Genomic DNA, 6,820 nt, shown 5'->3' on the forward strand with positions numbered 1-6,820 from the left:
ACATACATACATATACACACACCAAGCATCTAAGCACTTAGACCTGTGCATGCAGGCATTGGCTGGTGACAGGTTCACCCACCCTTACCTGCACTGCCTTATTTATAAAGATGGCCGGACCATAAGAACAATGATGCACTTTGCCCCTCTGCCATTTTGTCTCGCACCCCCTCCTGATAGTATGTAAGCTCATGCATGCGAGCAGGGACCTTACTCCTCATGTATGGATAATTATATGTATCTATGTAATGTCTATTTTTTGTCTATGTATGTACCCCCAGAATTGTAAAGTGCTGCGGAATGTGTTGGCGCTATATAAATAAAAATTATTATTATTATTAATTATTATTCTAACAACGCTGAGCTGGTTGGGGATGTCACTGTCCATGAACACCTGGGTAATAGTGACCACAATATAGTGACTTTTAGCTTAAAGTGTAGAAAAGAAAGACATGTTGGGAGGGCAAAAGCGTTCAATTTTAAAAAGGGCTGCTGTCACATACTGATAATAATAATAATAATAATAATAATAATAAAAATTTTTATTTATATAGCGCCAACAGATTCCGCAGCACTTTACAATTCTGGGGATACATACATAGACAAAAAATAGACATTACAGAGATATACGTAAAATTATCCATAAATGAGGAGTGAGGTCCCTGCTCGCATGCATGAGCTTACATACTATCAGGGGGTGCGAGACAAAATGGGGCAAAGTGCATCATTGTTCTTATGGTCCGTCAATCTTTAAAAATAAGGCAGTGCAGGTAAGGGTGGGTGAACCTGTCACCAGCCAATGCCTGCATGCAGGGCCGTATTTACCACTAGGCACCCGTGGTCCAGTGCCTAGGGCAGCACCTTGAAGGGGGGCAGCACCAGGAAGCAAGGGGAAGGAAACAACTTTTTTTTTTGTTTTTATTTTTTTAGTCTCACACCTCCCGTTCAGACTTGTCAGTAAATCGAGGGGGGAGGGGGGTGTATGGTGGTTAGACTGATCAGATTTCAATATGATGTTCATAATCTAGAAAAACACAGTTATCACTGAACTCAAGGAGAACAGTGAAAAAAATTCCAATGAAGTATCAATCAAGAGTCTCCACTGATGCCCCAAAAAATTTAAATATGCAAAACAGGAGTCCGTGGAGCCTTGGTTGCGAGTCTCAAAACACGGGATAGCCAGATATCTCTAGCCTGTTGCCACGGGGTGCCTCCATGATAGGGAGATAGGGAAACATAAATAGGGAAACACCAGGGTGGCCCCTTTTTGTCAATGTCTAACTCAAGGTGCGAGTATTGCGATCACCCTGGTGTTTCCCTATTTATGTTCCAATACTCGCAACCGAGTGGGACTTAAGGGGCTATTTATCAGGGTGGTGTGGTGCTCTCCCTATCATGGAGGCACCCCGTGGCAACAGGCTAGAGATATCTGGCTATCCCGTGTTTTGAGACTCGCAACCAAGGCTCCATGGACTCCTGTTTTGCATATTTAAATTTTTGGGGGCATCAGTGGAGACTCTTGATTGAGTACTTCATTGGAATTTTTTTCACTGTTCTCCTTGAGTTCAGTGATAACTGTGTTTTGTTGGTCGATTTGCTATTGCCCCAACTAGCCAGAATCCTACTCCACACTGACGAGGGGCAAAAACCCCGAAACAGCTGTCTGTGGATGGAAGCCTGCCTTGGCAAGCCCTTGTCATGATTGCAATACTCGCACCTTGAGTTAGACATTGACAAAAAGGGGCCACCCTGGTGTTTCCCTATTTATGTTCCAATACTCGCAACTGAGTGGGACTTAAGGGGCTATTTATCAGGGTGGTGTGGTGCTCTCCCTATCATGGAGGCACCCCGTGGCAACAGGCTAGAGATATCTGGCTATCCCGTGTTTTGAGACTCGCAACCGAGGCTCCACGGACTCCTGTTTTGCATATCAGAATCTAGAAAATCATGATGCTAATGGGTGAAGGAAGATGGGGCGTCTTCAGGTTTAGTGCCTAGGGCAGCAGCAGCTGTTAATACGGCCCTGCCTGCATGCACAGGTCTAAGTGGTTAAATGCTTGGCGTGTGTGTATGTATGTGTCTGTGTGTGTGTGTGGTGGAGGTGTGTTTGTGTCTGTTTGTGTGTGTGTGTGGGGGGGGGGGGTTGAGGGTAGCAGTCAAAATTAGGGAACCTGGTAAGCCTGCTTGAACAGATGTGTTTTGAGGGCACGTTTGAAGCTTTGTGTATTGGAGGTGAGTCTGACAGTTATGCATTCCATAGAACGGGTGCAGCTCGGGTGAAGTCCTGGAGGCGGGAGTGAGAGGTGCGGATCAAGGTGGATGTTAGTCGTAAGTCATTAAAGGAGCGTGAGGCACGGGTAGGATGGTAAACAGAGATGAGGGAGGAGATATAGGGAGGTGCAGAACTGTGAAGAGCTTTATGGGTGAGCAGGAGGACTTTGTATTGTATCCTGTGTTTAATAGGGAGCCAGTGTAGTGACTGGCACGGGGGGAGGCATCGGCTGGACAGGAAGATGAGCCTGGCCGCTGTATTGAGAATGGACTGAAGAGAGGAGAGTTTAGAGGAAGGAAGGCCGATTAGTAGGGAATTGCAGTAGTCTAGACGGAAATGAATCAAAGCGACAATGAGAGTTTTAGCGGACTCGACAGTAAGGAAGGGACAGATTTTAGAGATGTTTTTTAGATGCAGATTACAGGAACGTGAAAGGGATTTGATATGAGGAGTGAAGGACAGATCCAAATCAAACATAACCCCAAGGCAGCGGGCTTGCTGTGTAGGGGCTATGGTCGCATCACAGACAGAGATGGAGATGTCAGGTGGGGGGCAGTAAGTAGAGGGAGGGAAGACAAGAAGCTCAGTCTTAGCAAGGTTGAGTTTTAGGAATAGGGAGGACATAGCGTTAGAGACGGCAGACAGACAGTTACTGGTGTTCTGTAGAAGAGCAGGGGTGATATCACGGGAGGAAGTATAGAGCTGGGTATCATCAGTATAGAGATGGTACTGAAAACCAAACTTGCTGATGATTTGTCCCATGGGTAAAGTGTAAAGTAAAAAAGGAGAGGGCCCAGGACTGATCCCTGAGGAACCCCAACTGTAAGGGGGATAGAAGATGAGGTGGAGCCAGAAAGTGATACACTAAAGGAGCGGTCAGAGAGAAAGGAGGAAAACCAGGAAAGAGCAGAGTCCTTGAGGCCGATAGAGCGGAGCGCGGAGAGGAGGAGCTGGTGGTCTACAGTGTCAAAAGCTGCAGATAGATCCAGGAGAATAAGCAGAGAATGGTCACCTTTAGATTTGGCGGTGAGGAGATCATTAGAGACTTTAGTAAGGGCAGTTTCTGTAGAGTGGTGAGGACGGAAACCAGACTGAAGGGGGTCAAGGAGAGAGTTGTCAGAGAGGTAGCGGGTTAGGCGGGAATAGACCAGACGTTACAAGAGTTTAGAGATAAAAGGGAGATTAGAGACAGGTCAATAGTTGGCTGCACAGGATGGGTCTAGGGAGGGTTTTTTCAGTAATGGAGTGATGACGGTGTGTTTTAAAGTCGAGGGGAAGATGCCAGAGGAGAGGGAGAGGTTGAAGATTTTAGTAAGGTAAGTAGTGACAACAGGAGAGAGAGACTGGACAAGGTGTGAGGGAATAGGGTTACTAGGGCAGGTCGTGGGACTAGAGGAGTCTGGAAACTTCCTTTTCTGTTACTGGCTCAAAGGTTGAGGGGGATGAGGAGGAACAGTAAGAGGGAATAGAATTATTACCTGGGGACTGGGAGATGATCTCCTGGCAGATTGTGTCTATTTTGTCCTTGAAGTAGTAGGCTAGGTCTTTAGCGCAAAGGTTAGTTTTGGGTGTCTGAAGTTTGGGTTTAACCCTTTAAGGACCGGGCTAACTTTCGTTTTTGCGTTTTCTCCTCCTTGTGCTTAAAAGGCCATAGCACTTGCATTTTTACACCTACAGACCCACATGAGCCCTTTTTTTTGCGTCACTAATTGTACTTCGCAATGAAAGGCTGAATTTTTCCACAAAATATGCTGCGAAACCAGAAAAAAATTATATACGCAGTGAAATTGAAAAAAACGCAATTATTTTTCTTTGGGGGGGCTTCATTTTTACGCCGTGTGTCCTATGGAAAAACTTACTTGTTATATATATTCCTAAAGTCGTTACGATTAAAACGATATATAACATGTATAACTTATATTGTATCTGATGGCCTGTAAAAAATTAAAACCATTGTTAACAAATATATGTTTCTTAAAATCGCTCCGTTCCCAGGCTTATAGCGCTTTTATCCTTTGGCCTATGGGGCTAAGTGATGTGTCATTTTTTGCGCCATGATGTTTACTTTCTATCGGTACCTTGATTGCGCATATAGGACTTTTTGATCACTTTTTATTACAATTTTTCTGGATTTGATGCAACCGAAAATGCGCAATTTTGCACTTTGGGATTTTTTTGCGCTTACGCCATTTACCGTGCGAGATCAGTAATGTGATTAATTAATAGTTCGGGCGATTACGCACGCGGCGATACCAAACATGTTTGTTTATTTATTTATTTTTATTTGTAAAATGGGAAAAGGGGGGTGATTCAGACTTTTATTAGGGGAGGGGATTTTTTATTAATAAAAATACTTTTTTTTACTTTCACTTACAGTAATATGAAGCCCCCTGGGGGACTTCTATATACACAGAACTGATCTCCCATTGAGATCAATCCTGTGTATATAATAGAGCAATGATCCATCAGATCATGGCTCTATTATAATGGTCTGCTGCAGACCATCTAAATAGATTGCCGAGTCGGGAACAGCGTCGGAGCGACGCTGAGTCCCGGCCGACTCAGTACAACGGATCTCCCCGCCGCGATCGCATCGCGGGGGGGAGATCCCCCACTAGACACCAGGGAGAGGGGCCACATTCACTGTTCAAATGCAGCTGTCAGCTTTGACAGCGGCATTTGAATGGTTAATTAGCCGGCCGGCTAATACACGCGGTCCCTGGCTGCACATAGCAACCGGGGACCGCGCGCTGCAGAGAGGGCTCACGCCGGGAGCCCTCTCTGTTTACCCTTAACGGCCGCATGACGGGTGTACCCGTCATGCGTCGTTAAGAGGTTAAGGAGAGAGTTGAGGGTATCAAAGAGGCGTTTTGGGTTATGGGAAAGAGAAGAGATCAGAGTGGTAAAGTAGGATTGCTTAGCAGAGTGAAGAGCAGAGTAGTAGCTTCTAAGCACGGTAATAAGTGGTGTACCCCAAGGGTCAGTACTGGGTCCCCATCTGTTTACCTTGTTTATTAATGATATTGAGAATGGAATTAACAACGTTTGTATCTTTGCAGATATGCAGAAGAATACTGCAGAGACACCATCACATGTCTCGACGTCAGTGAACTAGCCAGACCTTCCCTCCGGGAAGGAACAACCAAGCCAAAGGCGTTCTCCAGTCAAGGAAACCACCTCAGCAGGGTATCCATCCACAGACAGCGGTTTCGGGGTTTTTGCCCCTCATCAGTGTGGAGTAGGTTTCTGGCTAGTGGGAGCAATTACTAGTAAGTGTATGCAAAAGGACGCTGATTGACCTCAGGGAGATCAACCAAAACACCGCAGAGACACAATCACATGTCTCAACGTCAGTGTATTCTAGAACATTTCCCCCTGGGAAATCAAATATGCAAAAGAACACTGCAGAGACACCATCACGTCTCGACGTCAGTGAACTAGCCAGACCTTCCCTCCGGGAAGGAACAACCAAGCCAAAGGCGTTCTCCAGTCAAGAAACCACCTCAGCAAGGTATCCATCCACAGACAGCTGTTTCGGGGTTTTTGCCCCTCATCAGTGTGGAGTAGGTTTCTGGCTAGTGGGAGAAACGACTAGTAAGTGCATGCAAAAGGACGCTGGTTGACCTCAGGGAGATCAACCAAAACACTGCAGAGACACCAGCGTCCTTTTGCATACACTTACTAGTCATTGCTCCCACTAGCCAGAAACCTACTCCACACTGATGAGGGTCAAAAACCCCGAGACAGCTGTCTGTGGATGGATACCTTGCTGAGGTGGTTTCCTTGACTGGAGAATGCCTTTGGCTTGGTTGTTCTTTCCCGGTGGGAAGGTCTGGCTAGTTCACTGACGTCGAGATATGTGATGGTGTCTCTGCAGTGTTCTTTTGCATATTTGATTTCCCAGGGGGCAATGTTCTAGAATACACTGACGTTGAGACACGTGATTGTGTCTCTGTGGTGTTTTGGTTGATCTCCCTGAGGTCAACCAGCGTCCTTTTGTATCTTTGCAGATGACACCAAGCTTTGTAGTACAGTGTAGTCTATAGAAGATGTGCAGATGTTACAGAATGACTTAGACTCTGTTTGGGCGTCCACTTGGCAAATGAGGTTCAATGTGGATAAAAATAAAGTTATGCACCTGGGTACTAATAACCCACATGCATCATATGTCCTATGGGGAGTTACTCTGGGAGAGTCGCTGATGGAGAAGGATCTGGGTGTATTTGTAGATAATAGACTACAGAACAGCACACAATGTCAGTCAGCTGCTTCTAAGGCCAGCAGGATATTGTCATGCATTAAAACAGGCATGGACTCTGGGGACAGGGATATAATATTACCTCTTTATAAAGCTTTGGTGCGGCCTCATCTGGAGTATGCCGTCCAGTTTTGGAATCCGATTCATAAAAAGGATGTCCTAGAGCTGGAGAGGGTACAAAGACGGCAACTAAACTAATAAGGCGAATAGAGCATCTTAGTTACGAGGAGAGATTAAAAGAATTAAATTTGTTTAGTCTGGAGAAGAGACGTATAAGGGGAGATATGATT

Source organism: Dendropsophus ebraccatus, chromosome 11 (genome assembly GCF_027789765.1).
Source record: "Dendropsophus ebraccatus isolate aDenEbr1 chromosome 11, aDenEbr1.pat, whole genome shotgun sequence".
NCBI lineage: Eukaryota > Metazoa > Chordata > Amphibia > Anura > Hylidae > Dendropsophus > Dendropsophus ebraccatus.